Below are 22,608 nucleotides of genomic sequence, written 5' to 3' on the forward strand. Positions count from 1 at the left end.
CCAGAGACCTCTTGCTCTGCAGAAAAATGATGTATGAATGAGATATTCACTCTGTTCAATTGCAAATGAAACATTCTCATTATATAACAAAAGCAGAACTGGAAACCCTCCTTTATCTAAGGAATCACTATGGTGCAATTTTGATCAACAATAATAAGGAACCCGCAGATTGCAGATATACATTGAACAAACACCCTGTTTCTCTTTTAAGGGGCACCTGGTTTTGGACCAGTGACCACTTGATCTGTTGTGAAATACTCCACCATTGAGCTAAAGTGCATTGAATTGTAAAATAAAGATTGTCATTCAATAACAAAGGCTGAGCTGGAAACCCTGCCATATCTAAGGAATGACTTTGGTGCAATCTTGACCAAGAATAAAAGGTAACCAACAGATTGAAGATACACATTGAACAAACACCCAATTTCTCTTGTAGAGGGCACCTGGATTTGAACCAGAGACCTCTTGCTCTGCAGAAAAATGATGAATGAGTGAGATATTCACTCTGTTCAATTGCAATTGAAACATTCTCATTATATAACAAAAGCAGAACTGGAAACCCTCCTTTATCTAAGGAATCACTATGGTGCAATTTTGATCAACAATAATAAGGAACCCGCAGATTGCAGATATAAATTGAACAAACACCCTGTTTCTCTTTTAAGGGGCACCTGGTTTTGGACCAGTGACCACTTGATCTGTTGTGAAATACTCCACCATTGAGCTATAGTGCATTGAATTGTAAAATAATGATTGTCATAAAATTACAAAGGCAGAGCTGGAAACCCTGCCATATCTAAGGAATGACTTTGGTGCAATCTTGACCAAGAATAAAATGTAAGCAACAGATTGAAGATACACATTGAACAAACACCCTAATTCTCTTGTAGGGGGCACCTGGATTTGAACCAGAGACCTCTTGAGCTGCAGTCAAATGCTCTACCACTGAGATATACCCCCTCCACTTGTAGAACACAAGCTCACATGTATTAATGAAGATGAATATCAAAAGCCCTGCGTGAGGAACCAACATTATGAACGCCATTCACTACCATCAAACGAAAAGGCAACTTACTGTTTAAAGAACCTCATTTTACTCATAACAGCATGTTTTCGTAGGGGGCTCCTGGATTTGAAGCAGAGACCTCTTGATCTGCAGTAAAACGCGCCACCACTGAGCTACACTCTGTTCGATTGCAATAGAAACATTCTCATTAGATAACGAAGGCAGAGCTGGAAACCCTCCCACATCTAAGAAATCACATTGGTGCAATCTTGACCAAGAACAAATTGCAACCAGCAGATTGAAGACATACATGGAAAAAACATCTTGTATCACTTTTAGTGTGAACCTGAATTTGAAGCAGAGACCTCTTGATCTGCAGTTAAATTTTCTACCATTGAGCTAAACAATGCTCGTAAACATATCCTAATTAAGACGAACATCAAAAGACACGTGATGGAATTACATCACAAAAACCATCCACTTCCATTGAAGATAAAGCAATTCACAATTTGAAGAAGCACATTCTACTCATTACAGCATGTTTCCATAGGTGGCACCTGGAATTGAAACATAGACCTCTTGCTCTGCAGTAAAATGCTGTATGAATGAGCTATTTACTCTGTTCAATTGCAAATGAAACATTTTCATTATATAACAAAGGCAGAACTGGAAACCCTCCTTTATCTAAGGAATCACTATGGTGCAATTTTGATCAACAATATTACGGAACCCGCAGATTGCAGATATACATTGAACAAACACCCTGTTTCTCTTTTAAGGGGCACCTGGTTTTGGACCAGTGACCACTTGGTCTGTTGTGAAATACTCCACCATTGAGCTATAGTGCATTGAATTGTAAAATAAAGATTGTCATTCAATAACAAAGGCTGAGCTGGAAACCCTGCCATATCTAAGGAATGACTTTGGTGCAATCTTGACCAAGAATAAAAGGTAACCAACAGATTGAAGATACACATTGAACAAACACCCAATTTCTCTTGTAGAGGGCACCTTGATTTGAACCAGAGACCTTTTGCTCTGCAGAAAAATGATGAATGAATGAGATATTCACTCTGTTCAATTGCAAATGAAACATTCTCATTATATAACAAAAGCAGAACTGGAAACCCTCCTTTATCTAAGGAATCACTATGGTGCAATTTTGATCAACAATAATAGGCAACCCGCAGATTGCAGATATACATTGAACAAACACCCTGTTTCTCATTTAAGGGGCACTTGGTTTTGGACCAGTGACCTCTTGATCTGCAGTGAAATACTCTAGCATTGAGCTATAGTGCATTGAATTGTAAAATAAAGATTGTCATAAAATTACAAAGGCAGAGCTGGAGACCCTGCCATATCTAAGGAATGACTTTGGTGCAATCTTGACCAAGAATAAAATGTAAGCAACAGATTGAAGATACACATTGAACAAACACCCTAATTCTCTTGTAGGGGGCACCTGGATTTGAACCAGAGACCTCTTGATCTGCAGTCAAATGCTCTACCTCTGAGCTATACCCCCTCCACTTGTAGAACACAATCTCACATGTATTAATTAAGATGAATATCAAAAGCCCTGCGTGAGGAACCAACATTATGAACGCCATTCACTACCATCAAACGAAAAGGCAACTTACTGTTTAAAGAACCTCATTTTACTCATAACAGCATGTTTTCGTAGGGGGCTCCTGGATTTGAAGCAGAGACCTCTTGATCTGCAGTAAAACGCGCCACCACTGAGCTACACTCTGTTCGATTGCAGTAGAAACATTCTCATTAGATAACGAAGGCAGAGCTGGAAACTCTCCCACATCTAAGAAATCACATTGGTGCAATCTTGACCAAAAATAAATTGCAACCAGCAGATTGAAGACATACATGGAAAAAACATCCTGTATCACTTTTAGTGTGAACCTGAATTTGAAGCAGAGACCTCTTGATCTGCAGTCAAATGCTCTACCACCGAGCTAAACAATGATCGTAAACATTTCCTAATTAAGACGAACATCAAAAGACACGTGATGGAATTACATCACGAAAACCATCCACTTCCATTGAAGAGAAAGCAATTCACAATTTGAAGAAGCACATTCTACTCATTTCGGCATGTTTCCATAGGTGGCTCCTGGAATTGAAGCATAGACCTCTTGCTCTGCAGAAAAATGATGTATGAATGAGCTATTCACTCTGTTCAATTTCAAATGAAACATTCTCATTACATAACAAAGGCAGAACTGGAAACCCTCCTTTATCTATGGAATCACTATGGTGCAATTTTGATCAACAATAATAAGCAACCCGCAGATTGCAGATATACATTGAACAAACACCCTGTTTCTCTTTTAAGGGGCACCTGGTTTTGGACCAGTGGCCTCTTGATCAGCAGTGAAATACTCTACCATTTAGCTATAGTGCAATGAATTGTAATATAAAGATTGTCATTAAATTACAAAGGCAGAGGTGGATACTCTGCCATATCTAAGGAATGACTTTGGTGTAATCTTGACCAAGAATAAAATGTAAGCAACATATTAAAGATACACATTGAAAAATCAGCCTATTTCACTTGTAGGGGGCACCTGGATTTGAACCAGAGACCTCCTGATCTGCAGTCAAATGCTCTACCACTGAGCTTTACCCCCTCCACTTGTACAATATAATCTCACATGTATTAATGAAGACCAATATCAAAAGCCCTGCGTGAAGAACCAACATTACTAAAGCCATTCACTACCCTCAAACGAGAAGGCAACATACTGTTTGAAGAACCTCATTCTGCTCAGAACAGCTTGTTTTCGTAGGGGGCACCTGGATTTGAAGCCGAGACCTCTTGATCTGCAGTAAAACGCACCACCACTGAGCTACACTATTCGATCGCAATAGGATCATTCTCATTAAATAACGAAGGCAGAGCTGGAAACCCTGCCACATCTAAGAAATCACATTGGTGCAATCTTGACCAAAAATAAATTGCAACCAGCAGATTGAAGACATACATGGAAAAAACATCCTGTATCACTTTTAGTGTGAACCTGAATTTGAAGCAGAGACCTCTTGATCTGCAGTCAAATGCTCTACCACCGAGCTAAACAATGTTCGTAAACATTTCCTAATTAAGACGAACATCAAAAGACACGTGATGGAATTACATCACGAAAACCATCCACTTCCATTGAAGAGAAAGCAATTCACAATTTGAAGAAGCACATTCTACTCATTTCGGCATGTTTCCATAGGTGGCTCCTGGAATTGAAGCATAGACCTCTTGTTCTGCAGAAAAATGATGTATGAATGAGCTATTCACTCTGTTCAATTTCAAATGAAACATTCTCATTACATAACAAAGGCAGATCTGGAAACCCTCCTTTATCTAAGGAATCACTATGGTGCAATTTTGATCAACAATAATAAGCAACCCGCAGATTGCAGATATACATTGAACAAACACCCTGTTTCTCTTTTAAGGGGCACCTGGTTTTGGACCAGTGGCCTCTTGATCAGCAGTGAAATACTCTACCATTTAGCTATAGTGCAATGAATTGTAATATAAAGATTGTCATTAAATTACAAAGGCAGAGGTGGATACTCTGCCATATCTAAGGAATGACTTTGGTGTAATCTTGACCAAGAATAAAATGTAAGCAACATATTAAAGATGCACATTGAAAAATCAGCCTATTTCACTTGTAGGGGGCACCTGGATTTGAACCAGAGACCTCCTGATCTGCAGTCAAATGCTCTACCACTGAGCTTTACCCCCTCCACTTGTACAATAAAATCTCACATGTATTAATGAAGACCAATATCAAAAGCCCTGCGTGAAGAACCAACATTACTAAAGCCATTCACTACCCTCAAACGAGAAGGCAACATACTGTTTGAAGAACCTCATTCTGCTCAGAACAGCTTGTTTTCGTAGGGGGCACCTGGATTTGAAGCCGAGACCTCTTGATCTGCAGTAAAACGCACCACCACTGAGCTACACTATTCGATCGCAATAGGATCATTCTCATTAAATAACGAAGGCAGAGCTGGAAACCCTGCCACATCTAAGAAATCACATTGGTGCAATCTTGACCAAAAATAAATTGCAACCAGCAGATTGAAGACATACATGGAAAAAACATCCTGTATCACTTTTAGTGTGAACCTGAATTTGAAGCAGAGACCTCTTGATCTGCAGTCAAATGCTCTACCACCGAGCTAAACAATGATCGTAAACATTTCCTAATTAAGACGAACATCAAAAGACACGTAATGGAATTACATCACGAAAACCATCCACTTCCATTGAAGAGAAAGCAATTCACAATTTGAAGAAGCACATTCTACTCATTTCGGCATGTTTCCATAGGTGGCTCCTGGAATTGAAGCATAGACCTCTTGTTCTGCAGAAAAATGATGTATGAATGAGCTATTCACTCTGTTCAATTTCAAATGAAACATTCTCATTACATAACAAAGGCAGATCTGGAAACCCTCCTTTATCTAAGGAATCACTATGGTGCAATTTTGATCAACAATAATAAGCAACCCGCAGATTGCAGATATACATTGAACAAAAACCGTGTTTCTCTTTTAAGGGGCAATGGTATTGGACCAGTGGCCTCTTGATCTGCAGTGAAATACTGTACCATAGAGTTATGGTGCATTGAATTGTAAAATAAAGATTGTCATTAAATTACAAAGGCAGAGGTGGATTATCTGCCGTATCTAAGGAATGGCTTTGGTGTAATCTTGACCAAGAATAAAATGTATGCAACATATTAAAGATACACATTGAACAAACAGCCTATTTCACTTGTAGGAGGCATCTGGACTTGAACCAGAGACCTCCTGAGCTGCAGTCAAATGCTCTACCACTGAGCTATACCCCCTCCACTTGTACAATATAATCTCACATGTATTAATGAAGACCAATATCAAAAGCCCTGCGTGATGAACCGACATTACTAAAGCCATTCACTACCATCAAACGAGATGGCAACATACTGTTTGAAGAACCTCATTTTGCTCAGAACAGCTTGTTTTCGTAGGGGGCACCTGGATTTGAAGCAGAGACCTCTTGATGTGCAGTAAAACGCACCACCACTGAGCTACACTTTTCGATTGCAATAGGATCATTCTCATTAAATAACGAAGGCAGAGCTGGAAACCCTGCCACATCTAAGAAATCACATTGGTGCAATCTTGACCAAAAATAAATTGCAACCAGCAGATTGAAGACATACATTGAAAAAACATCCTGTATCATTTTTAGTGTGAACCTGAATTTGAAGCAGAGACCTCTTGATCTGCAGTCAAATGCTCTACCACTGAGCTAAACAATGTTCGAAAACATTTCCTAATTAAGACGAACATCAAAAGACACGTGATGGAATTACATCACGAAAACCATCACTTCCATTGAAGAGAAAGCAATTCACAATTTGAAGAAGCACATTCTACTGATTTCAGCATGTTTCCATAGGTGGCACCTGGAATTGATGCATAGACCCCTTGTTTTGCAGAAAAATGATGTATGAATGAGCTATTCACTCTGTTCAATTGCAAATGAAACTTTCTCATTATATAACAAAGGCAGAACTGGAAACCCTCCTTTATCTAAGGAATCACTATGGTGCAATTTTGATCAACAATAATAAGCAACCCGCAGATTGCAGATATACATTGAACAAACACCCTGTTTCTCTTTTAAGGGGCACCTGGTTTTGGACCAGTGGCCTCTTGATCTGCAGTGAAATACTCTACCATTGAGCTATAGTGCAATGAATTGTAAAATAAAGATTGTCATTAAATTACAAAGGCAGAGGTGGATTCTCTGCCGTATCTAAGGAATGACTTTGGTGTAGTCTTGACCAAGATTAAAATGTATGCAACATATTAAAGATACACATTCAACAAACAGCCTATTTCACTTGTAGGGGGCACCCGGATTTGAACCAGAGACTTCCTGATCTGCAGTGAAATGCTCTACCCTCTCCACTTGTAGAATATAAGCTCACATGTATTATTGAAGACCAATATCAAAAGCCCTGCGTGAAGATCCAACATTACTAAAGCCATTCACTACCATCAAACGAGATGGCAACATACTGCTTGAAGAACCTCATTTTACTCAGAACAGCTTGTTTTCGTAGGGGGCACCTGGATTTGAAGCAGAGACCTCTTGATGTGCAGTAAAACGCATCACCACTGAGCTACACTATTCGATTGCAATAGGATCATTCTCATTAAATAACGAAGGCAGAGCTGGAAACCCTGCCACATCTAAGAAATCACATTGGTGCAATCTTGACCAAAAGTAAATTGCAACCAGCAGATTGAAGACATACATTGAAAAAACATCCTGTATCACTTTTAGTGTGAACCTGAATTTGAAGCAGAGACCTCTTGATCTGCAGTCAAATGCTCTACCACTGAGCTAAACAATGTTCGAAAACATTTCCTAATTAAGACGAACATCAAAAGACACGTGATGGAATTACATCACGAAAACCATCCACTTCCATTGAAGAGAAAGCAATTCACAATTTGAAGAAGCACATTCTACTCATTTCGGCATGTTTCCATAGGTGGCACCTGGAATTGAAGCATAGACCTCTTGCTCTGCAGAAAAATGATGTATGAATGAGCTATTCACTCTGTTCAATTGCAAATGAAACATTCTCATTACATAACAAAGGCAGAACTGGAAACCCTCCTTTATCTAAGGAATCACTATGGTGCAATTTTGATGAACAATAATAAGCAACCCGCAGATTGCAGATATACATTGAACAAAAACCCTGTTTCTCTTTTAAGGGGCAATGGTTTTGGACCAGTGGCCTCTTGATCTGCAGTGAAATACTGTACCATAGAGTTATGGTGCATTGAATTGTAAAATAAAGATTGTCATTAAATTACAAAGGCAGAGGTGGAAACTCTGCCATATCTAAGGAATGACTTTGGTGTAATCTTGACCAAGAATAAAATGTAAGCAACATATTAAAGATTCACATTGAAAAATCAGCCTATATCACTTGTAGGGGCCACCTGGATTTGAACCAGAGACCTCCTGATCTGCAGTCAAATGCTCTACCACTGAGCTATACCCCCTCCACTTGTACAATATAATCTCACATGTATTAATGAAGACCAATATCAAAAGCCCTGCGTGAAGAACCAACGTTACTAAGGCCATTCACTACCATCAAACGAGAAGGCAACATATTGTTTGAAGAACCTCATTTTGCTCAGAACAGCTTGTTTTCGTAGGGGGCACCTGGATTTGAAGCAGAGACCTCTTGATGTGCAGTAAAACGCACCACCACTGAGCTACACTTTTCGATTGCAATAGGATCATTCTCATTAAATAACGAAGGCAGAGCTGGAAACCCTGCCACATCTAAGAAATCACATTGGTGCAATCTTGACCAAAAATAAATTGCAACCAGCAGATTGAAGACATACATTGAAAAAACATCCTGTATCATTTTTAGTGTGAACCTGAATTTGAAGCAGAGACCTCTTGATCTGCAGTCAAATGCTCTACCACCGAGCTAAACAATGTTCGAAAACATTTCCTAATTAAGACGAACATCAAAAGACACGTGGTGGAATTACATCACGAAAACCATCACTTCCATTGAAGAGAAAGCAATTCACAATTTGAAGAAGCACATTCTACTCATTTCAGCATGTTTCCATAGGTGGCACCTGGAATTGAAGCATAGACCTCTTGCTCTGCAGAAAAATGATGTATGAATGAGCTATTCACTCTGTTCAATTGCAAATGAAACATTTTCATTACATAACAAAGGCAGATCTGGAAACCCTCCTTTATCTAAGGAATCACTATGGTGCAATTTTGATGAACAATAATAAGCAACCCGCAGATTGCAGATATACATTGAACAAAAACCCTGTTTCTCTTTTAAGGGGCAATGGTTTTGGACCAGTGGCCTCTTGATCTGCAGTGAAATACTGTACCATAGAGTTATGGTGCATTGAATTGTAAAATAAAGATTGTCATTAAATTACAAAGGCAGAGGTGGATTCTCTGCCGTATCTAAGGAATGACTTTGGTGTAGTCTTGACCAAGATTAAAATGTATGCAACATATTAAAGATACACATTGAACAAACAGCCTATTTCACTTGTAGGGGGCACCCGGATTTGAACCAGAGACTTCCTGATCTGCAGTGAAATGCTCTACCCTCTCCACTTGTAGAATATAAGCTCACATGTATTATTGAAGACCAATATCAAAAGCCCTGCGTGAAGATCCAACATTACTAAAGCCATTCACTACCATCAAACGAGATGGCAACATACTGCTTGAAGAACCTCATTTTACTCAGAACAGCTTGTTTTCGTAGGGGGCACCTGGATTTGAAGCAGAGACCTCTTGATGTGCAGTAAAACGCACCACCACTGAGCTACACTATTCGATTGCAATAGGATCATTCTCATTAAATAACGAAGGCAGAGCTGGAAACCCTGCCACATCTAAGAAATCACATTGGTGCAATCTTGACCAAAAGTAAATTGCAACCAGCAGATTGAAGACATACATTGAAAAAACATCCTGTATCACTTTTAGTGTGAACCTGAATTTGAAGCAGAGACCTCTTGATCTGCAGTCAAATGCTCTACCACCGAGCTAAACAATGTTCGAAAACATTTCCTAATTAAGACGAACATCAAAAGACACGTGGTGGAATTACATCACGAAAACCATCACTTCCATTGAAGAGAAAGCAATTCACAATTTGAAGAAGCACATTCTACTCATTTCAGCATGTTTCCATAGGTGGCACCTGGAATTGAAGCATAGACCTCTTGCTCTGCAGAAAAATGATGTATGAATGAGCTATTCACTCTGTTCAATTGCAAATGAAACATTTTCATTACATAACAAAGGCAGATCTGGAAACCCTCCTTTATCTAAGGAATCACTATGGTGCAATTTTGATGAACAATAATAAGCAACCCGCAGATTGCAGATATACATTGAACAAAAACCCTGTTTCTCTTTTAAGGGGCAATGGTTTTGGACCAGTGGCCTCTTGATCTGCAGTGAAATACTGTACCATAGAGTTATGGTGCATTGAATTGTAAAATAAAGATTGTCATTAAATTACAAAGGCAGAGGTGGATTCTCTGCCGTATCTAAGGAATGACTTTGGTGTAGTCTTGACCAAGATTAAAATGTATGCAACATATTAAAGATACACATTGAACAAACAGCCTATTTCACTTGTAGGGGGCACCCGGATTTGAACCAGAGACTTCCTGATCTGCAGTGAAATGCTCTACCCTCTCCACTTGTAGAATATAAGCTCACATGTATTATTGAAGACCAATATCAAAAGCCCTGCGTGAAGATCCAACATTACTAAAGCCATTCACTACCATCAAACGAGATGGCAACATACTGCTTGAAGAACCTCATTTTACTCAGAACAGCTTGTTTTCGTAGGGGGCACCTGGATTTGAAGCAGAGACCTCTTGATGTGCAGTAAAACGCACCACCACTGAGCTACACTATTCGATTGCAATAGGATCATTCTCATTAAATAACGAAGGCAGAGCTGGAAACCCTGCCACATCTAAGAAATCACATTGGTGCAATCTTGACCAAAAGTAAATTGCAACCAGCAGATTGAAGACATACATTGAAAAAACATCCTGTATCACTTTTAGTGTGAACCTGAATTTGAAGCAGAGACCTCTTGATCTGCAGTCAAATGCTCTACCACCGAGCTAAACAATGTTCGAAAACATTTCCTAATTAAGACGAACATCAAAAGACACGTGGTGGAATTACATCACGAAAACCATCACTTCCATTGAAGAGAAAGCAATTCACAATTTGAAGAAGCACATTCTACTCATTTCAGCATGTTTCCATAGGTGGCACCTGGAATTGAAGCATAGACCTCTTGCTCTGCAGAAAAATGATGTATGAATGAGCTATTCACTCTGTTCAATTGCAAATGAAACATTCTCATTACATAACAAAGGCAGAACTGGAAACCCTCCTTTATCTAAGGAATCAATATGGTGCAATTTTGATGAACAATAATAAGCAACCCGCAGATTGCAGATATACATTGAACAAAAACCCTGTTTCTCTTTTAAGGGGCAATGGTTTTGGACCAGTGGCCTCTTGATCTGCAGTGAAATACTGTACCATAGAGTTATGGTGCATTGAATTGTAAAATAAAGATTGTCATTAAATTACAAAGGCAGAGGTGGAAACTCTGCCATATCTAAGGAATGACTTTGGTGTAATCTTGACCAAGAATAAAATGTAAGCAACATATTAAAGATTCACATTGAAAAATCAGCCTATATCACTTGTTGGGGCCACCTGGATTTGAACCAGAGACCTCCTGATCTGCAGTCAAATGCTCTACCACTGAGCTATACCCCCTCCACTTGTACAATATAATCTCACATGTATTAATGAAGACCAATATCAAAAGCCCTGCGTGAAGAACCAACGTTACTAAGGCCATTCTCTACCATCAAACGAGAAGGCAACATATTGTTTGAAGAACCTCATTTTGCTCAGAACAGCTTGTTTTCGTAGGGGGCACCTGGATTTGAAGCAGAGACCTCTTGATGTGCAGTAAAACGCACCACCACTGAGCTACACTTTTCGATTGCAATAGGATCATTCTCATTAAATAACGAAGGCAGAGCTGGAAACCCTGCCACATCTAAGAAATCACATTGGTGCAATCTTGACCAAAAATAAATTGCAACCAGCAGATTGAAGACATACATTGAAAAAACATCCTGTATCATTTTTAGTGTGAACCTGAATTTGAAGCAGAGACCTCTTGATCTGCAGTCAAATGCTCTACCACTGAGCTAAACAATGTTCGAAAACATTTCCTAATTAAGACGAACATCAAAAGACACGTGATGGAATTACATCACGAAAACCATCACTTCCATTGAAGAGAAAGCAATTCACAATTTGAAGAAGCACATTCTACTGATTTCAGCATGTTTCCATAGGTGGCACCTGGAATTGATGCATAGACCTCTTGTTTTGCAGAAAAATGATGTATGAATGAGCTATTCACTCTGTTCAATTGCAAATGAAACTTTCTCATTATATAACAAAGGCAGAACTGGAAACCCTCCTTTATCTAAGGAATCACTATGGTGCAATTTTGATCAACAATAATAAGCAACCCGCAGATTGCAGATATACATTGAACAAACACCCTGTTTCTCTTTTAAGGGGCACCTGGTTTTGGACCAGTGGCCTCTTGATCTGCAGTGAAATACTCTACCATTGAGCTATAGTGCAATGAATTGTAAAATAAAGATTGTCATTAAATTACAAAGGCAGAGGTGGATTCTCTGCCGTATCTAAGGAATGACTTTGGTGTAGTCTTGACCAAGATTAAAATGTATGCAACATATTAAAGATACACATTGAACAAACAGCCTATTTCACTTGTAGGGGGCACCCAGATTTGAACCAGAGACTTCCTGATCTGCAGTGAAATGCTCTACCCTCTCCACTTGTAGAATATAAGCTCACATGTATTATTGAAGACCAATATCAAAAGCCCTGCGTGAAGATCCAACATTACTAAAGCCATTCACTACCATCAAACGAGATGGCAACATACTGCTTGAAGAACCTCATTTTACTCAGAACAGCTTGTTTTCGTAGGGGGCACCTGGATTTGAAGCAGAGACCTCTTGATGTGCAGTAAAACGCACCACCACTGAGCTACACTATTCGATTGCAATAGGATCATTCTCATTAAATAACGAAGGCAGAGCTGGAAACCCTGCCACATCTAAGAAATCACATTGGTGCAATCTTGACCAAAAGTAAATTGCAACCAGCAGATTGAAGACATACATTGAAAAAACATCCTGTATCACTTTTAGTGTGAACCTGAATTTGAAGCAGAGACCTCTTGATCTGCAGTCAAATGCTCTACCACCGAGCTAAACAATGTTCGAAAACATTTCCTAATTAAGACGAACATCAAAAGACACGTGGTGGAATTACATCACGAAAACCATCACTTCCATTGAAGAGAAAGCAATTCACAATTTGAAGAAGCACATTCTACTCATTTCAGCATGTTTCCATAGGTGGCACCTGGAATTGAAGCATAGACCTCTTGCTCTGCAGAAAAATGATGTATGAATGAGCTATTCACTCTGTTCAATTGCAAATGAAACATTTTCATTACATAACAAAGGCAGATCTGGAAACCCTCCTTTATCTAAGGAATCACTATGGTGCAATTTTGATGAACAATAATAAGCAACCCGCAGATTGCAGATATACATTGAACAAAAACCCTGTTTCTCTTTTAAGGGGCAATGGTTTTGGACCAGTGGCCTCTTGATCTGCAGTGAAATACTGTACCATAGAGTTATGGTGCATTGAATTGTAAAATAAAGATTGTCATTAAATTACAAAGGCAGAGGTGGATTCTCTGCCGTATCTAAGGAATGACTTTGGTGTAGTCTTGACCAAGATTAAAATGTATGCAACATATTAAAGATACACATTGAACAAACAGCCTATTTCACTTGTAGGGGGCACCCGGATTTGAACCAGAGACTTCCTGATCTGCAGTGAAATGCTCTACCCTCTCCACTTGTAGAATATAAGCTCACATGTATTATTGAAGACCAATATCAAAAGCCCTGCGTGAAGATCCAACATTACTAAAGCCATTCACTACCATCAAACGAGATGGCAACATACTGCTTGAAGAACCTCATTTTACTCAGAACAGCTTGTTTTCGTAGGGGGCACCTGGATTTGAAGCAGAGACCTCTTGATGTGCAGTAAAACGCACCACCACTGAGCTACACTATTCGATTGCAATAGGATCATTCTCATTAAATAACGAAGGCAGAGCTGGAAACCCTGCCACATCTAAGAAATCACATTGGTGCAATCTTGACCAAAAGTAAATTGCAACCAGCAGATTGAAGACATACATTGAAAAAACATCCTGTATCACTTTTAGTGTGAACCTGAATTTGAAGCAGAGACCTCTTGATCTGCAGTCAAATGCTCTACCACCGAGCTAAACAATGTTCGAAAACATTTCCTAATTAAGACGAACATCAAAAGACACGTGGTGGAATTACATCACGAAAACCATCACTTCCATTGAAGAGAAAGCAATTCACAATTTGAAGAAGCACATTCTACTGATTTCAGCATGTTTCCATAGGTGGCACCTGGAATTGATGCATAGACCTCTTGTTTTGCAGAAAAATGATGTATGAATGAGCTATTCACTCTGTTCAATTGCAAATGAAACTTTCTCATTATATAACAAAGGCAGAACTGGAAACCCTCCTTTATCTAAGGAATCACTATGGTGCAATTTTGATCAACAATAATAAGCAACCCGCAGATTGCAGATATACATTGAACAAACACCCTGTTTCTCTTTTAAGGGGCACCTGGTTTTGGACCAGTGGCCTCTTGATCTGCAGTGAAATACTCTACCATTGAGCTATAGTGCAATGAATTGTAAAATAAAGATTGTCATTAAATTACAAAGGCAGAGGTGGATTCTCTGCCGTATCTAAGGAATGACTTTGGTGTAGTCTTGACCAAGATTAAAATGTATGCAACATATTAAAGATACACATTGAACAAACAGCCTATTTCACTTGTAGGGGGCACCCAGATTTGAACCAGAGACTTCCTGATCTGCAGTGAAATGCTCTACCCTCTCCACTTGTAGAATATAAGCTCACATGTATTATTGAAGACCAATATCAAAAGCCCTGCGTGAAGATCCAACATTACTAAAGCCATTCACTACCATCAAACGAGATGGCAACATACTGCTTGAAGAACCTCATTTTACTCAGAACAGCTTGTTTTCGTAGGGGGCACCTGGATTTGAAGCAGAGACCTCTTGATGTGCAGTAAAACGCACCACCACTGAGCTACACTATTCGATTGCAATAGGATCATTCTCATTAAATAACGAAGGCAGAGCTGGAAACCCTGCCACATCTAAGAAATCACATTGGTGCAATCTTGACCAAAAGTAAATTGCAACCAGCAGATTGAAGACATACATTGAAAAAACATCCTGTATCACTTTTAGTGTGAACCTGAATTTGAAGCAGAGACCTCTTGATCTGCAGTCAAATGCTCTACCACCGAGCTAAACAATGTTCGAAAACATTTCCTAATTAAGACGAACATCAAAAGACACGTGGTGGAATTACATCACGAAAACCATCACTTCCATTGAAGAGAAAGCAATTCACAATTTGAAGAAGCACATTCTACTCATTTCAGCATGTTTCCATAGGTGGCACCTGGAATTGAAGCATAGACCTCTTGCTCTGCAGAAAAATGATGTATGAATGAGCTATTCACTCTGTTCAATTGCAAATGAAACATTTTCATTACATAACAAAGGCAGATCTGGAAACCCTCCTTTATCTAAGGAATCACTATGGTGCAATTTTGATGAACAATAATAAGCAACCCGCAGATTGCAGATATACATTGAACAAAAACCCTGTTTCTCTTTTAAGGGGCAATGGTTTTGGACCAGTGGCCTCTTGATCTGCAGTGAAATACTGTACCATAGAGTTATGGTGCATTGAATTGTAAAATAAAGATTGTCATTAAATTACAAAGGCAGAGGTGGATTCTCTGCCGTATCTAAGGAATGACTTTGGTGTAGTCTTGACCAAGATTAAAATGTATGCAACATATTAAAGATACACATTGAACAAACAGCCTATTTCACTTGTAGGGGGCACCCGGATTTGAACCAGAGACTTCCTGATCTGCAGTGAAATGCTCTACCCTCTCCACTTGTAGAATATAAGCTCACATGTATTATTGAAGACCAATATCAAAAGCCCTGCGTGAAGATCCAACATTACTAAAGCCATTCACTACCATCAAACGAGATGGCAACATACTGCTTGAAGAACCTCATTTTACTCAGAACAGCTTGTTTTCGTAGGGGGCACCTGGATTTGAAGCAGAGACCTCTTGATGTGCAGTAAAACGCACCACCACTGAGCTACACTATTCGATTGCAATAGGATCATTCTCATTAAATAACGAAGGCAGAGCTGGAAACCCTGCCACATCTAAGAAATCACATTGGTGCAATCTTGACCAAAAGTAAATTGCAACCAGCAGATTGAAGACATACATTGAAAAAACATCCTGTATCACTTTTAGTGTGAACCTGAATTTGAAGCAGAGACCTCTTGATCTGCAGTCAAATGCTCTACCACCGAGCTAAACAATGTTCGAAAACATTTCCTAATTAAGACGAACATCAAAAGACACGTGGTGGAATTACATCACGAAAACCATCACTTCCATTGAAGAGAAAGCAATTCACAATTTGAAGAAGCACATTCTACTGATTTCAGCATGTTTCCATAGGTGGCACCTGGAATTGATGCATAGACCTCTTGTTTTGCAGAAAAATGATGTATGAATGAGCTATTCACTCTGTTCAATTGCAAATGAAACTTTCTCATTATATAACAAAGGCAGAACTGGAAACCCTCCTTTATCTAAGGAATCACTATGGTGCAATTTTGATCAACAATAATAAGCAACCCGCAGATTGCAGATATACATTGAACAAACACCCTGTTTCTCTTTTAAGGGGCACCTGGTTTTGGACCAGTGGCCTCTTGATCTGCAGTGAAATACTCTACCATTGAGCTATAGTGCAATGAATTGTAAAATAAAGATTGTCATTAAATTACAAAGGCAGAGGTGGATTCTCTGCCGTATCTAAGGAATGACTTTGGTGTAGTCTTGACCAAGATTAAAATGTATGCAACATATTAAAGATACACATTGAACAAACAGCCTATTTCACTTGTAGGGGGCACCCAGATTTGAACCAGAGACTTCCTGATCTGCAGTGAAATGCTCTACCCTCTCCACTTGTAGAATATAAGCTCACATGTATTATTGAAGACCAATATCAAAAGCCCTGCGTGAAGATCCAACATTACTAAAGCCATTCACTACCATCAAACGAGATGGCAACATACTGCTTGAAGAACCTCATTTTACTCAGAACAGCTTGTTTTCGTAGGGGGCACCTGGATTTGAAGCAGAGACCTCTTGATGTGCAGTAAAACGCACCACCACTGAGCTACACTATTCGATTGCAATAGGATCATTCTCATTAAATAACGAAGGCAGAGCTGGAAACCCTGCCACATCTAAGAAATCACATTGGTGCAATCTTGACCAAAAGTAAATTGCAACCAGCAGATTGAAGACATACATTGAAAAAACATCCTGTATCACTTTTAGTGTGAACCTGAATTTGAAGCAGAGACCTCTTGATCTGCAGTCAAATGCTCTACCACCGAGCTAAACAATGTTCGAAAACATTTCCTAATTAAGACGAACATCAAAAGACACGTGGTGGAATTACATCACGAAAACCATCACTTCCATTGAAGAGAAAGCAATTCACAATTTGAAGAAGCACATTCTACTCATTTCAGCATGTTTCCATAGGTGGCACCTGGAATTGAAGCATAGACCTCTTGCTCTGCAGAAAAATGATGTATGAATGAGCTATTCACTCTGTTCAATTGCAAATGAAACATTTTCATTACATAACAAAGGCAGATCTGGAAACCCTCCTTTATCTAAGGAATCACTATGGTGCAATTTTGATGAACAATAATAAGCAACCCGCAGATTGCAGATATACATTGAACAAAAACCCTGTTTCTCTTTTAAGGGGCAATGGTTTTGGACCAGTGGCCTCTTGATCTGCAGTGAAATACTGTACCATAGAGTTATGGTGCATTGAATTGTAAAATAAAGATTGTCATTAAATTACAAAGGCAGAGGTGGATTCTCTGCCGTATCTAAGGAATGACTTTGGTGTAGTCTTGACCAAGATTAAAATGTATGCAACATATTAAAGATACACATTGAACAAACAGCCTATTTCACTTGTAGGGGGCACCCGGATTTGAACCAGAGACTTCCTGATCTGCAGTGAAATGCTCTACCCTCTCCACTTGTAGAATATAAGCTCACATGTATTATTGAAGACCAATATCAAAAGCCCTGCGTGAAGATCCAACATTACTAAAGCCATTCACTACCATCAAACGAGATGGCAACATACTGCTTGAAGAACCTCATTTTACTCAGAACAGCTTGTTTTCGTAGGGGGCACCTGGATTTGAAGCAGAGACCTCTTGATGTGCAGTAAAACGCACCACCACTGAGCTACACTATTCGATTGCAATAGGATCATTCTCATTAAATAACGAAGGCAGAGCTGGAAACCCTGCCACATCTAAGAAATCACATTGGTGCAATCTTGACCAAAAGTAAATTGCAACCAGCAGATTGAAGACATACATTGAAAAAACATCCTGTATCACTTTTAGTGTGAACCTGAATTTGAAGCAGAGACCTCTTGATCTGCAGTCAAATGCTCTACCACCGAGCTAAACAATGTTCGAAAACATTTCCTAATTAAGACGAACATCAAAAGACACGTGGTGGAATTACATCACGAAAACCATCACTTCCATTGAAGAGAAAGCAATTCACAATTTGAAGAAGCACATTCTACTGATTTCAGCATGTTTCCATAGGTGGCACCTGGAATTGATGCATAGACCTCTTGTTTTGCAGAAAAATGATGTATGAATGAGCTATTCACTCTGTTCAATTGCAAATGAAACTTTCTCATTATATAACAAAGGCAGAACTGGAAACCCTCCTTTATCTAAGGAATCACTATGGTGCAATTTTGATCAACAATAATAAGCAACCCGCAGATTGCAGATATACATTGAACAAACACCCTGTTTCTCTTTTAAGGGGCACCTGGTTTTGGACCAGTGGCCTCTTGATCTGCAGTGAAATACTCTACCATTGAGCTATAGTGCAATGAATTGTAAAATAAAGATTGTCATTAAATTACAAAGGCAGAGGTGGATTCTCTGCCGTATCTAAGGAATGACTTTGGTGTAGTCTTGACCAAGATTAAAATGTATGCAACATATTAAAGATACACATTGAACAAACAGCCTATTTCACTTGTAGGGGGCACCCAGATTTGAACCAGAGACTTCCTGATCTGCAGTGAAATGCTCTACCCTCTCCACTTGTAGAATATAAGCTCACATGTATTATTGAAGACCAATATCAAAAGCCCTGCGTGAAGATCCAACATTACTAAAGCCATTCACTACCATCAAACGAGATGGCAACATACTGCTTGAAGAACCTCATTTTACTCAGAACAGCTTGTTTTCGTAGGGGGCACCTGGATTTGAAGCAGAGACCTCTTGATGTGCAGTAAAACGCACCACCACTGAGCTACACTATTCGATTGCAATAGGATCATTCTCATTAAATAACGAAGGCAGAGCTGGAAACCCTGCCACATCTAAGAAATCACATTGGTGCAATCTTGACCAAAAGTAAATTGCAACCAGCAGATTGAAGACATACATTGAAAAAACATCCTGTATCACTTTTAGTGTGAACCTGAATTTGAAGCAGAGACCTCTTGATCTGCAGTCAAATGCTCTACCACCGAGCTAAACAATGTTCGAAAACATTTCCTAATTAAGACGAACATCAAAAGACACGTGGTGGAATTACATCACGAAAACCATCACTTCCATTGAAGAGAAAGCAATTCACAATTTGAAGAAGCACATTCTACTCATTTCAGCATGTTTCCATAGGTGGCACCTGGAATTGAAGCATAGACCTCTTGCTCTGCAGAAAAATGATGTATGAATGAGCTATTCACTCTGTTCAATTGCAAATGAAACATTTTCATTACATAACAAAGGCAGATCTGGAAACCCTCCTTTATCTAAGGAATCACTATGGTGCAATTTTGATGAACAATAATAAGCAACCCGCAGATTGCAGATATACATTGAACAAAAACCCTGTTTCTCTTTTAAGGGGCAATGGTTTTGGACCAGTGGCCTCTTGATCTGCAGTGAAATACTGTACCATAGAGTTATGGTGCATTGAATTGTAAAATAAAGATTGTCATTAAATTACAAAGGCAGAGGTGGATTCTCTGCCGTATCTAAGGAATGACTTTGGTGTAGTCTTGACCAAGATTAAAATGTATGCAACATATTAAAGATACACATTGAACAAACAGCCTATTTCACTTGTAGGGGGCACCCGGATTTGAACCAGAGACTTCCTGATCTGCAGTGAAATGCTCTACCCTCTCCACTTGTAGAATATAAGCTCACATGTATTATTGAAGACCAATATCAAAAGCCCTGCGTGAAGATCCAACATTACTAAAGCCATTCACTACCATCAAACGAGATGGCAACATACTGCTTGAAGAACCTCATTTTACTCAGAACAGCTTGTTTTCGTAGGGGGCACCTGGATTTGAAGCAGAGACCTCTTGATGTGCAGTAAAACGCACCACCACTGAGCTACACTATTCGATTGCAATAGGATCATTCTCATTAAATAACGAAGGCAGAGCTGGAAACCCTGCCACATCTAAGAAATCACATTGGTGCAATCTTGACCAAAAGTAAATTGCAACCAGCAGATTGAAGACATACATTGAAAAAACATCCTGTATCACTTTTAGTGTGAACCTGAATTTGAAGCAGAGACCTCTTGATCTGCAGTCAAATGCTCTACCACCGAGCTAAACAATGTTCGAAAACATTTCCTAATTAAGACGAACATCAAAAGACACGTGGTGGAATTACATCACGAAAACCATCACTTCCATTGAAGAGAAAGCAATTCACAATTTGAAGAAGCACATTCTACTCATTTCAGCATGTTTCCATAGGTGGCACCTGGAATTGAAGCATAGACCTCTTGCTCTGCAGAAAAATGATGTATGAATGAGCTATTCACTCTGTTCAATTGCAAATGAAACATTCTCATTACATAACAAAGGCAGAACTGGAAACCCTCCTTTATCTAAGGAATCACTATGGTGCAATTTTGATGAACAATAATAAGCAACCCGCAGATTGCAGATATACATTGAACAAAAACCCTGTTTCTCTTTTAAGGGGCAATGGTTTTGGACCAGTGGCCTCTTGATCTGCAGTGAAATACTGTACCATAGAGTTATGGTGCATTGAATTGTAAAATAAAGATTGTCATTAAATTACAAAGGCAGAGGTGGAAACTCTGCCATATCTAAGGAATGACTTTGGTGTAATCTTGACCAAGAATAAAATGTAAGCAACATATTAAAGATTCACATTGAACAATCAGCCTATATCACTTGTAGGGGGCACCTGGATTTGAACCAGAGACCTCCTGATCTGCAGTCAAATGCTCTACCACTGAGCTATACCCCCTCCACTTGTACAATATAATCTCACATGTATTAATGAAGACCAATATCAAAAGCCCTGCGTGAAGAACCAACATTACTAAAGCCATTCACTACTATCAAACGAGAAGGCAACATACTGTTTGAAGAACCTCATTTTACTCTGAACAGCATGTTTTCGTAGGGGGCAACTGGATTTGAAGCAGAGACCTTTTGATCTGCAGTAAAACGCGCCACCACCGAGCTACACACTGTTCGATTGCAATAGAATCATTCTCATTAAATAACGAAGGCAGAGCTGGAACCCCTGCCACATCTAAGAAATCACATTGGTGCAATCTTGACCAAAAGTAAATTGCAACCAGCAGATTGAAGACATACATTGAAAAAACTTCCTGTATCACTTTTAGTGTGAACCTGAATTTGAAGCAGAGACCTCTTGATCTGCAGTCAAATGCTCTACCACTGAGCTAAACAATGTTCGTAAACATTTCCTAATTAAGACGATCATCAAAAGACATGTGATGCAATTTCATCACAAAAACCATCCACTTCCATTGAAGAGAAAGCAATTCACAATTTGAAGAAGCACATTCTACTCATTTCAGCATGTTTCTATAGGTGGCACCTGGAATTGAAGCATAGACCTCTTGCTCTGCAGAAAAATGATGTATGAATGAGCTATTCACTCTGTTCAATTGCAAATGAAACATTCTCATTATATAACAAAGGCAGATCTGGAAACCCTCCTTTATCTAAGGTATCACTATGGTGCAATTTTGATCAACAATAATAAGCAACCCGCAGATTGCAGATATACATTGAACAAACACCCTGTTTCTCTTTTAAGGGGCACCTGGTTTTGGACCAGTGGCCTGTTGATCTGCAGTGAAATACTTTACCATTGAGCTATAGTGCATTGAATTGTAAAATAAAGATTGTCATTAAATTACAAAGGCAGAGGTGGAAACTCTGCCATATCTAAGGAATGACTTTGGTGCAATCTTGACCAAGAATAAAAATTAACCAACAGATTGAAGATACACATTGAACAAACACCCTATTTTTTTTTTAGGTGGCACCTGGAATTGAAGCATAGACCTCTTGCTCTGCAGTAAAATGCTCTATCAATGAGCTATACTCCGTTGAATTGCAAAAGAAACATTTTCATTAAATCACAAAGGCAGAACTGGAAAGCCTCCCTCTTCTAAGGAATCACTTTGGTGCAATTTTGACCAACAATAATAATCAATCAGC

General features: G+C 39.1%; 8 non-coding genes across 8 annotated transcripts; all 8 read right to left on the reverse strand.

Moving 5' to 3' along the window:
- Window positions 1-888: 888 nt before the first annotated feature.
- Window positions 889-960, reverse strand: trnac-gca (transfer RNA cysteine (anticodon GCA)). The gene has a single exon. It is a non-coding gene; the product is annotated as a tRNA-Cys (tRNA).
- A 1,502-nt stretch (window positions 961-2,462) lies between these two features.
- Window positions 2,463-2,534, reverse strand: trnac-gca (transfer RNA cysteine (anticodon GCA)). The gene has a single exon. It is a non-coding gene; the product is annotated as a tRNA-Cys (tRNA).
- Window positions 2,535-3,582: 1,048 nt separating this feature from the next.
- On the reverse strand, window positions 3,583-3,654 carry trnac-gca (transfer RNA cysteine (anticodon GCA)). Its single transcript has one exon. It is a non-coding gene; the product is annotated as a tRNA-Cys (tRNA).
- A 1,046-nt stretch (window positions 3,655-4,700) lies between these two features.
- Window positions 4,701-4,772, reverse strand: trnac-gca (transfer RNA cysteine (anticodon GCA)). The gene has a single exon. It is a non-coding gene; the product is annotated as a tRNA-Cys (tRNA).
- Window positions 4,773-5,817: 1,045 nt separating this feature from the next.
- Window positions 5,818-5,889, reverse strand: trnac-gca (transfer RNA cysteine (anticodon GCA)). The gene has a single exon. It is a non-coding gene; the product is annotated as a tRNA-Cys (tRNA).
- Window positions 5,890-8,038: 2,149 nt separating this feature from the next.
- Window positions 8,039-8,110, reverse strand: trnac-gca (transfer RNA cysteine (anticodon GCA)). The gene has a single exon. It is a non-coding gene; the product is annotated as a tRNA-Cys (tRNA).
- A 3,250-nt stretch (window positions 8,111-11,360) lies between these two features.
- Window positions 11,361-11,432, reverse strand: trnac-gca (transfer RNA cysteine (anticodon GCA)). The gene has a single exon. It is a non-coding gene; the product is annotated as a tRNA-Cys (tRNA).
- Window positions 11,433-21,304: 9,872 nt separating this feature from the next.
- On the reverse strand, window positions 21,305-21,376 carry trnac-gca (transfer RNA cysteine (anticodon GCA)). The gene has a single exon. It is a non-coding gene; the product is annotated as a tRNA-Cys (tRNA).
- Window positions 21,377-22,608: the final 1,232 nt, after the last annotated feature.

This window comes from Amia ocellicauda, chromosome 21, assembly GCF_036373705.1.
Source record: "Amia ocellicauda isolate fAmiCal2 chromosome 21, fAmiCal2.hap1, whole genome shotgun sequence".
NCBI classification, from domain to species: Eukaryota; Metazoa; Chordata; class Actinopteri; order Amiiformes; family Amiidae; genus Amia; species Amia ocellicauda.